The 11,724-nt window shown below is 32.7% G+C and overlaps 2 long non-coding RNA genes across 3 annotated transcripts; both read right to left on the reverse strand.

Moving 5' to 3' along the window:
* Positions 1-6,303: 6,303 nt before the first annotated feature.
* Positions 6,304-7,233, reverse strand: LOC136273817 (uncharacterized). The gene is made up of 3 exons (XR_010712073.1): positions 7,137-7,233; positions 6,618-6,755; positions 6,304-6,416 (listed from the first exon to the last, which is right to left on the reverse strand). It is a non-coding gene; the product is annotated as an uncharacterized lncRNA (long non-coding RNA).
* A 2,691-nt stretch (positions 7,234-9,924) lies between these two features.
* On the reverse strand, positions 9,925-10,876 carry LOC136273818 (uncharacterized). Of its 2 annotated transcripts, none has more exons than XR_010712075.1 (3): positions 10,757-10,876; positions 10,243-10,380; positions 9,925-10,040 (listed from the first exon to the last, which is right to left on the reverse strand). It is a non-coding gene; the product is annotated as an uncharacterized lncRNA (long non-coding RNA). The 2 variants fall into 2 exon arrangements; XR_010712074.1 differs by having other exon boundaries at positions 10,243-10,423; positions 10,757-10,840.
* Positions 10,877-11,724: the final 848 nt, after the last annotated feature.

Here is an 11,724-nt window from a genome sequence, read left to right on the forward strand (position 1 = left end):
ATATTTAACTAACTAATTGAGATGAACAGGTTCATTATTCAGATGATACTTTGACAACATAATTCAACAAAATTAACCGGGAATTAATTTCATGTAAATTGCTGGAGATGCATTACTCTTTTAAAAATATTTTGGTTAAAATTACGACATGTTAACTCGAATTTCTCATAGAGCAGACTATATATCGCCTGATCTTAGCTAAGTTCAACCATGTTAATGCACCCATCACCAAAGGATACACTCCAGAGCGTGCATGGGGATAGGAACAAACCGAAATAATATAATTTAAAGTGGTTTTTAACATGTTAAATATTTGATCTCTTCAATTACATATTTCATCCTAAATAATGAATTTCCCTGCACACTATTTTCATTTCGCGAGAGGATGCTCTGTTTGCGGTGCCCTTGTTTGGAGATAGTTTGGGGGTAAAACTCTTCACTAGGCGAAATCGTTGAGCAAGTTAAGCAACATTTGCATATATAAACAGTAATAAACTCATGAATGAAGAACTTTTAACTTGACTATTTTCTCATAATGCATTACGATTTCTTAATCTGTTCAAAACTTGCGCACTGTGGAATCATCATTTTGTGTGTGTGTGTGTGTGTGGGGGGGGGGGGGGGGGGTAGGGGATGGGCAATGTTCGTGGCTTTCGTGGGTAACCGTTACCCACGAATTTACATTCCAACTAACCTTTGTTAATTGTTTAATACACTACCAACGAAATTACGTCCTTACGAACCAAGAAAGTTTTGGCTAGCCACGAACATTGACCCCCCCCCCCCCGAAAAGTACTGACACGAGTTGATACTTCGGGAATAAAATATTAATTGAGCGTTTTCTGCTATCAACAAGCAGAATTTGAAATAAATCATAAATAAAGTATATAAATATAGTAATAGCAAAAAAATGGACAATGCAGTTCATTTAATCGGCCACATTTTACTCAAGTTATATATCTATCTTATTAATAATAATATATACCCTCTATCTTATCATTAGACATGGCGTTTATATATATATATATATATATATATATATATATATATATATATATATATATATATATATATATATATATATATATATATATATATATATATATATATATATATATATATATATATATATATATACCATCAGTCGAAAGAAACCCGATGAATTTCATTCTGAGGTTTTGTCTTTGCATATATTATTAGTTTTAAAAGAAAGTGGGCGCATAAGATGTAAATTCGGCAGGGACCTGGGCACACAGGGAGATTAAATTTCATTGATTACTTGTGCATATTTATTAAACTATAATTGTTATTTTGTTCCTTTACGGTAAGGAAATTGATAAAAAAAATGTTTGAAATGCAGTTAGTTTGATCAAAACATGGTGTTTTTAAATGCTTTTATTGTTTCTGGGTCTTCTCTCCACAAATTTAAAACGTGTAAAGATTATATATTTCAACATAGAATGTGTTGCTTGTTAAAAATAGATGGAGAGATGACTCAGAAATGACCAAATATGTACTTTTCAATATATTTTTAGGATGAAAATAAACTAAGTTATGACATATGAAAGTTTCTTGTTAAATAATTCTTTATATCATTACTTTATGAAGTCTCCCATGGCATAGTGGATTCGTGTCGGCTTTATGAAACTTGGACTATTGGTGTTTTGGGTTCGAATCCTGATGGTATTTTCTTTACCAATATTTAGGTCTTTCCACCTTTCAGGTGAAAGAACTTTTGTATTTCTTATGTTTTTATTAGATCTTTCCACCTTTCAGGTGAAAGACCTTTTGTATTTCTTATGTTTATACCCGCACTTTGTAAAGAAAGTTCGGGTATATTGTTGTTACTCTGTTCCGTCCGTCCGTCCGTCTGTCACGTTTTACTTTCTCAGACTGCTCTTACATCTTATAAACCAGCAATCTGAACTCTTAGAGTTTGATTTGGAGTGTCATGTTATTTTGTAAAAAGGTTTCAAAAATTCTCTGGTAGTCCTGGGGGTCAAATAATTGGTAAAAAATGACGTTTTTTCACAAAAAAACCTTCTTCCTCGAATACTCCTACATTTTCAACAGTAGACAAATCATCTCTTGGAATATGTTTTAGGCTATCCTATAAAAACGCAATAAGTTTTCGGAATTTTCAATTTTGTCGTGGAGGTCAATTAATTGCTAAAAATGACTTTTTTTTTTTACAAAAAAAAACTGGTTTCAAAAACGTCATTTTATTTTTGCACAAGCCAAATGATCTTCTTGAATATGATTGGGGGTGTCATATTGGAGTGTGATCAGGTTCCAGAATTTTTTTTTTATTAAGGGGATCAATGGGCAACAAAAAATGACGTTTTTTGCAAAAAAAGTATGGTTCCCAGAACTCCTCTTACAACTGTTGGGGTAGCTACGTCTTCTCTTGGGATATAATTTGGGCTGTCCTATAGATGTGCAATAAGATTTTAAAAATCTAAATTTCATCCAGGGAGTCAGATAGTAGCAGAAAATTGACGTTTATCACTCAAAAAAAACCCATAGATCCCAGAACTCCTCTTATGATTTAATGGATAGACACATCATATCTTGGGATATGAAAGGGACTGTTCTTTAGATGTGCAGTAAGGTTTTAAAAATTTAAATTTCATCCAGGGAGTCAAAAAGTAGCAAAATATTGACGTTTATCACTTCAAAAAAACATAGATCCTAGAACTCCTTTTATGATTTAATGGATAGACACAACTGTTCAATAGATCAATGTAGATGTGCATTCCGGTTTTGAAAAATTAAATTTAACCCCGAGGCCCGTTACCTACATATCTTTTGATGCCCTTAAAGGATCAAGAATATATATGGTTAAGGGGTGGGGATCTCAACCGTTTTCGAGATATTCGTGTACTTCCTGTTCGAGGGGGGTCATGACCACCCCCGGGGCCCATGACCTACATACCATTTGATGCCCCTTGACACAAGGAACAAGATTATATATGGTTTAAGGGTAGGGATCTCAACTGTTTTGAAGATATTAAGGGACTTGCTGTTTGAGGGGATCAGGACCACCCACAGGGCCCATGACCCACATAACATTTGATGCCCCTTGACATCAGAAACACGAATATATATGGTTTAGGGGTCATGATTATAACCGTTTCTGAGATATATGGTCATTTCAAATTCCTGGGGGGTGGGGATGACCCCAGGGGTAAGATCTAATAAACCCTATTTAACTTGCCAGTAACAGTCAATATATGATTATGAAAACCCTATATTATTATCTTTGTCCGTTCTCAAGTTACCATTTAAAATAGTCTACGATTCTTCCTACAAGGTTCAATGTTAGACCCGACACCCTTTTGACACCCGTTAGGGTCATGACTTACATGCCATAATGATCTGATGCGCCATGACCTAAGGAGGAATACTATCTTTGGATTAAGGTGGGGATCTCAATGGTTTTTATGATATTTGATAATTTCAGGAGGAGCACTTGGGATCATGACCTACATAACATCTGAAATGCCTTGAACAAAGAAACAATAATATAATATGTACATGATATATGATTCAATTTAAGAACCCAGATATAGATCAATCATCTCTGTTTTGTAATACTACCTATGTATATATACATGTATTAGTTTGTGTTTTGTTCTATACTATTCATGTTAATGACTGTAGTATGGCTTAGTCTTATTTTAAATTACATGTACATTAAAAAATTGTCAAATATATGACTTGGAACCCCCACCCCCAAACAAACTCAAATATAAACCGCCCCCCCCCCCTTAATTGTCGAATGATCTATTAAATCAAAATATGATTCGGGTATCTAAAAACTTTTATAAACTAGTAAAAAATGTTATTCTTAAAAAAAATTACATTACACCTTGCATAATTGACAAATGATCTATTGTGAGGTCATTTTTCTACCTTAGGATCAATAACTAGTATTCATTGACAAGTTGAAATTAATAACAATAAATGATTCAAATTTATATAAATGTTTATACTCCACATTAACCCCCCCCCCCCCAAATCAAACCTGGTTCTTTAGATTCAGTCTTCTTAATACATTCTTACATGTGTGCAGTAGCAAATTGTAAATCATTTCTTGATTGCTTTTTCTCTCCTGATGCACATTAACATTTTGAAATTGCTTAATTCAATTTCTAAGGTTTATAAACAAAATGTTATATGCATGTGTATTCGCCTATTTGGGGCAATTGTAAAGTCTCCTAAACAAAGCAGTGACATCATTAGGCTAGGAATTACCCACATGGATCAAACACTACTGTAACATATGAATAAAATAAAATACTTAATTGGGAGTTGATTTTAATCAACTCTCCTATGCACTTACTCGGGCAAAGCGAGTTAAAGACAACACCTGGGGGTCATTAATGTACTTTACACCATTTGATGCATCATAATGACATTAGAAGATATTTTGTATTTTCCTGTTTCGTGGGGTCAGAACAGCTAGTCCCATAAGGTCATGACCTACGTTGTATTTGATGCATATAATTATAATACATTAAGAAAGAAACACTCTTTCCTTCCTATTATAACTAATATAAAAATGATAATTTTAGAAAAAAATGCTAAACAAATGCTACATGTAACTACTATTAACCATGCAGTACATGTACACTCAAAACACTAGTCTAGAATCTTAACTTTCACAACTTGATGAAAAATATTTGTTTAAAGATGAACATATCTTTAAAGACTTTGTAACACGTGGTGCTTTTTTCACATTTTCAGAAAAGAGATTGTATATTCCATCTTTGCTATCTCTGTTATAAACAAGTTGTAAAAAACTAAAACACTCTGTTTTATATATTATATTATATATATATAATTTAACTTTACAGCAATACAGTCTTGTTACATGTATTCAAAGCATATCATCCAGACAATAAAATAACGTTCGATATGGGACATCATTTCAGTATGGTAAAAGACATTAATTAGAATCGCATGCTGAAAAGATCTTATATTAAACTGCATGTACTTGAAATTCTTGTGTACTTGTTTTTGTGTTTATGCAAAAACGCAGTACAAACCTAGCCCTGTTGTTTCAAGGTCAAAGTAGACGTGCTGGTAAATGCCTAAATTTTCAATCGGCTGAAAGGACGGTTTACTCAAAGGTGGTATTTCACCAATACTAGTAGGGGTCTGCAAGGCAATTTCTGAGCAATAGGTACAAGTAGGACCCTCTCTAATCTCCCTTGCTGCTGTCATTTGCTTTCTATGAATAAAAAAAATCTATACTGTATGTGAATTCAGGTATGATCAGATTATCACTTATTATTAAGAGTATACCGTATATGTAAACTGTTCATCATAAAATTGTCAGCATAAAATATTATTTCACTGTCATCATATTAAGTCTTGATACTGGTTGGCATGCATGCATGAGCGTATCTTTACGCAACCTCTATTTGTAAAAAAAATCAATTACATTAACATTATAGTAATGGTAAGGTATATTTCATTCAAACCTCTCTGCTTTCAGGTGCAGTCTTTTTCTTTTTGCTTCTTTGGATATCGACATGCCTTTTTTCCGTCTATTTATTCTGTCTTGGAGAGCAGCTAGCCTCCTTGTATAGGTTCCCGGGGAAATGCCAATCTTCTTGTTGACCTATTGATATAAACAGGGACGTAATTTATAAAGACTGAATTGCTAAATTCATAGTTCCAATTCTTGCACTCGTATATACATATATATTCAAACAGAAAGTAATCAAAGCCTAATTTTAAATATAATGCAAATTTTGCTTGCCTGCACCAGATAGCCTTGACCAATATTTGTTTGTGCTACACTTGCTGCTACCCTGTAGGTTATTGTTCTGCTGAAGAGGCGATTTTTTGGAGCTTTGGATGCCACAGTTTTATTAAAACTTTCGTTTGGTTGCGTGCTTCCAAGATTGGCTAATTTCTGTGAATGCTTCTTTAATTTGTTAAAAATGCCTTCCAGGTCTTGCTGCAGAGCTTTATTATCCAATGGTCGACCATAAGGGAGGGATGTAAACTTTCTGATTGGGTCTCTTTTATGGTGATACCAAAGTTTATCACATTCTTTGTGATTATCAAAGGGATGAAAGGACAAAGCAGTCAGGCCTTTTTCAATTCCACTTGGGCTACCCTGGTTCTGAGAAACCATATAGTTGAAGCACTTCTGAATGTATCTTATAATTTTAGTGGAGAGGCTTTTATGCGTTTTTTGGTGATTGTACAGGGAATTTGCAATGTTTTTTTTACATGGTTCTTGACTGACTGTTTCTGGATATTTGGATCTAATTCTTTGTTGATTCGCGTGATAGCAGTTGTGTCGTCATCCCCAACCAGTCCTTTCATCCTTACTCCTTTCCCCAGTGTCCTTCCTACCATCTCCACTATCATATCTGGCTCCATGGACTTTGAGCTTCCTGTAAATATAACATTCTTTTTTAATATCAAAAAAACTTTTTTTCCTTAAAAAGTATAATATATCTCTTTTTCCTTAGAATTCAGAAAGAGAATAGGATTTTAATGTAAAGTATTTTACATTGCTTAAATTTTTCTGCAGGTATGCTTGTAAATATTGGCATGAATTAAATTATTTTGTCGAAGTTTTCTAAGTGACATACCTGTCCAATTTCTTGTACATTCATGTGGAGCAGGTGGTGTATTTTTCCTTTCCGCATTCTCACAAATCTTGCATGTTTTACTACGGACACTGTAATCGATGACTTTCCCTGTTTCTACACCCATCATTGAGCAATGGCCTAGACATGAATTTAGATGAAGATCAGTGTTCTTAAATTTTGGCTATAAAAAATCATATTGCATTTTAATAACATAGATAATTCACATCTACAAGGAATGACATATTTAAACTGTAAAGTTCTTTATAGTACATGTATGTATATAACATATATCAACTTATATATAAACTTTCAAATAAATAATAAAATATTTACATAATCAAGTATAATATATTTATCAAAAAATAAATTTAAAAAATTCATACTTTATTTTTGTATGAAAAAAGCGATAATCAATTACAAATACAGGTATGATATAAATAATACATTTGACCCAGTCATTTATTTTTGAATATCAAACCAGATGATAATCGTAAAGACTCCATAATTGCATAATATAACCTGTAAGGCTATCATATGATCGGCCACTTCCGCGCTTTTGCCAAGCCCCATCTACACTGACACTTATGCTGGATGACTGTTTCTTTTTGTGGGAAGATATAATATGTATAATAAACATTTCTTAATAATTCAACAGCCATAGATATACCCGGTATAATATCATTTTATGTTTTTGTAAAATGTATCTCTGTTTAAAACTCAGAATTTATATTATGCTCTTGTAGTTACATGGGTTGGCGGGGGGGGCAATTCAGACTTATTTCTAATTACTTATGACCATATGCCTATATGATATCAATTTTAAGTGCATGAATAATAAAATTTACATGTTTGTTGCCATAACTTCTTCTTCTAGAGCTTCTTGCATCGATAAGGAAGCAGTACATTCTGTAGCTTTTCCAATCTCTACTCTCCACTTATCTGGTCAAAGCCTATCCCAGTGTGTTGTACAGCTGTCAGAACATGACAAGAAAAATAATCCAATAATAAAATACATACCATTACTATTAATTATTTAATATAATATTCATTTGAATACAATTTTCATTATTTTAAACTTAATTATCATTATTGTTTTGAATGTTTGTCAATTTTTATTCATTCAAAGTACATTGAATATACTGACCTGCTGCTAACTTTGTATTGGCATCCCAAATTTGTTTATACCTTTTTCCTGTTGGAACATTGTTGATCATTTTGCAAGCAGAATTCATGCAAGGTATTTTGAGCATAGCTGAAAGACCAAAGTTTGTTATTCCTTGGCAGTGGGAAAGTTGTATGTGTCAACAAACCCTGCAACACAGTTACCAATTTCTTGTGTTTTACCACAATTTTGCAGAGAGTTCAGAAAAATATGGCAGTCAAAAGACTTGACATTATGTCCAACTAAAACAACTTTTGACTGGAATTTTGTGAAGAAATTCAAAAGTGCATCAACAGCAGCCACCAAGTGTACAGCATCCACTTCTTTATCATCATTATTATTATTATCATCATCATCTGTGATTGGGATATTTGGTAAAATGTACTGGGAAAATCTGTCTGATCCACACACAGCAGCAATTTGTGTGATGTGTGAGCTTCTGGCTGAAAGGTTTAAACAATGGTTACAGTTGACAAAGCATGTCAGTTTCATGATCTACCATTATTTTATAAAATTAGTTAACCAATATATATATATATATATATATATATATATATATACACACACACACACACACACACACACACACACACACACATATATATATATATATATATATATATATATATATATATATATATATATATATATATATATATATATATATATATATATATATATATATATATAATTTAACTTTACAGCAGTACAATCTTGTTACATGTATTCAAAGCATATCATCCAGACAATAAAATAACGTTCGATATGGGACATCATTTCAGTATGGTAAAAGACATTAATTAGAATCGCATGCTGAAAAGATGTTATATTAAACTGCATGTACTTGAAATTCTTGTGTACTTGTTTTTGTGTTTATGCAAAAACGCAGTACAAACCTAGCCCTGTTGTTTCAAGGTCAAAGTAGACGTGCTGGTAAATGCCTAAATTTTCAAACGGCTGAAAGGACGGTTTACTCAAAGGTGGTATTTCACCAATACCAGTAGGGGTCTGCAAGGCAATTTCTGAGCAATAGGTACAAGTAGGACCCTCTCTAATCTCCCTTGCTGCTGTCATTTGCTTTCTATGAATAAAAAAAATCTATACTGTATGTGAATTCAGGTATGATCAGATTATCACTTATTATTAAGAGTATACCGTATATGTAAACTGTTCATCATAAAATTGTCAGCATAAAATATTATTTCACTGTCATCATATTAAGTCTCGATACTGGTTGGCATGCATGCATTAGCGTATCTTTACGCAACCTCTATTTGTAAAAAAAATCAATTACATTAACATTATAGTAATGGTAAGGTATATTTCATTCAAACCTCTCTGCTTTCAGGTGCAGTCTTTTTCTTTTTGCTTCTTTGGATATCGACATGGCTTTTTTCCGTCTATTTACTCTGTCTTTGAGAGCAGCTAGCCTCCTTGTATAGGTTCCCGGGGAAATGCCAATCTTCTTGTTGACCTATTGATACAAACAGGGACGTATTTTAAAAAGACTGAATTGCTAAATTCATAGTTCCAATTCTTGCACTAGTATATACATATATATTCAAACAGAAAGTAATCAAAGCCTAATTTTAAATATAATGCAAATTTTGCTTGCCTGCACCAGATAGCCTTGACCAATATTTGTTTGTGCTACACTTGCTGCTACCCTGTAGGTTATTGTTCTGCTGAGGAGGCGATTTTTTGGAGCTTTGGATGCCACAGTTTTATTAAAACTTTCGTTTGGTTGCGTGCTTCCAAGATTGGCTAATTTCTGTGAATGCTTCTTTAATTTGTTAAAAATGCCTTCCAGGTCTTGCTGCAGAGCTTTATTATCCAATGGTCGACCATAAGGGAGGGATGTAAACTTTCTGATTGGGTCTCTTTTATGGTGATACCAAAGTTTATCACATTCTTTGTGATTATCAAAGGGATGAAAGGACAAAGCAGTCAGGCCTTTTTCAATTCCACTTGGGCTACCCTGGTTCTGAGAAACCATATAGTTGAAGCACTTCTGAATGTATCTTATAATTTTAGTGGAGAGGCTTTTATGCGTTTTTTGATGATTGTACAGGGAATTTGCAATGTTTTTTTTACATGGTTCTTGACTGACTGTTTCTGGATATTTGGATCTAATTCTTTGTTGATTCGCGTGATAGCAGTTGTGTCGTCATCCCCAACCAGTCCTTTCACCCTTACTCATTTCTCCAGTATCCTTCCTACCATCTCCACTATCATATCTGGCTCAATGGACTTTGAGCTTCCTGTAAATATAACATTCTTTTTTAATATCAAAAAAACTTTTTTTCCTTAAAAAGTATAATATATCTCTTTTTCCTTAGAATCTAGAAAGAGAATAGGATTTTAATGTAAAGTATTTTACATTGCTTAATTTTTTCTGCAGGTATGCTTGTAAATATTGGCATGAATTAAATTATTTTGTCGAAGTTTTCTAAGTGACATTACCTGTCCAATTTCTTGTACATTCATGTGGAGCAGGTGGTGTATTTTTCCTTTCCGCATTCTCACAAATCTTGCATGTTTTACTACGGACACTGTAATCGATGACTTTCCCTGTTTCTACACCCATCATTGAGCAATGGCCTAGACATGAATTTAGATGAAAATCAGTGTTCTTAAATTTTGGCTATAAAAAATCATATTGCATTTTAATAACATAGATAATTCACATCTACAAGGAATGACATATTTAAACTGTAAAGTTCTTTATAGTACATGTATGTATATAACATATATCAACTTATATATAAACTTTCAAATAAATAATAAAATATTTACATAATCAAGTATAATATATTTATCAAAAAATAAATTGAAAAAATACATACTTTATTTTTGTATGAAAAAAGCGATAATCAATTACAAATACAGGTATGATATAAATAATACATTTGACCCAGTCATTTATTTTTGAATATCAAACCAGATGATAATCGTAAAGACTCCATAATTGTATAACCTGTAAGGCTATCATATGATCGGCCACTTCCGCGCTTTTGCCAAGCCCCATCTACACTGACACTTATGCTGGATGACTGTTTCTTTTTGTGGGAAGATATAATATATATAATAAACATTTCTTAATAATTCAACAGCCATAGATATACCCGGTATAATATCATTTTATGTTTTTGTAAAATGTATCTCTGTTTAAAACTCAGAATTTATATTATGCTCTTGTAGTTACATGGGTTGGGGGGTAGGGGGGGGGGGCAATTCAGACTTATTTCTAATTACTTATGACCATATGCCTATATGATATCAATTTTAAGTGCATGAATTATAAAATTTACATGTTTGTTGCCATAACTTCTTCTTCTAGAGCTTCTTGCATCGATAAGGAAGCAGTACATTCTGTAGCTTTTCCAATCTCTACTCTCCACTTATCTGGTCAAAGCCTATCCCAGTGTGTTGTACAGCTGTCAGAACATGACAAGAAAAATAATCCAATAATAAAATTCATACCATTACTATTAATTATTTAATATAATATTCATTTGAATACAATTTTCATTATTTTAAACTTAATTATCATTATTGTTTTGAATGTTTGTCAATTTTTATTCATTCAAAGTACATTGAATATACTGACCTGCTGCTAACTTTGTATTGGCATCCCAAATTTGTTTATACCTTTTTCCTGTTGGAACATTGTTGATCATTTTGCAAGCAGAATTCATGCAAGGTATTTTGAGCATAGCTGAAAGACCAAAGTTTGTTATTCCTTGGCAGTGGGAAAGTTGTATGTGTCAACAAACCCTGCAACACAGTTACCAATTTCTTGTGTTTTACCACAATTTTGCAGAGAGTTCAGAAAAATATGGCAGTCAAAAGACTTGACATTATGTCCAACTAAAACAACTTTTGACTGGAATTTTGTGAAGAAATTCAAAAGTGCATCAACAGCAGCCACCAAGTGTACAGCAT

This window comes from Magallana gigas, chromosome 1 (genome assembly GCF_963853765.1).
Source record: "Magallana gigas chromosome 1, xbMagGiga1.1, whole genome shotgun sequence".
Taxonomy (NCBI): domain Eukaryota; kingdom Metazoa; phylum Mollusca; class Bivalvia; order Ostreida; family Ostreidae; genus Magallana; species Magallana gigas.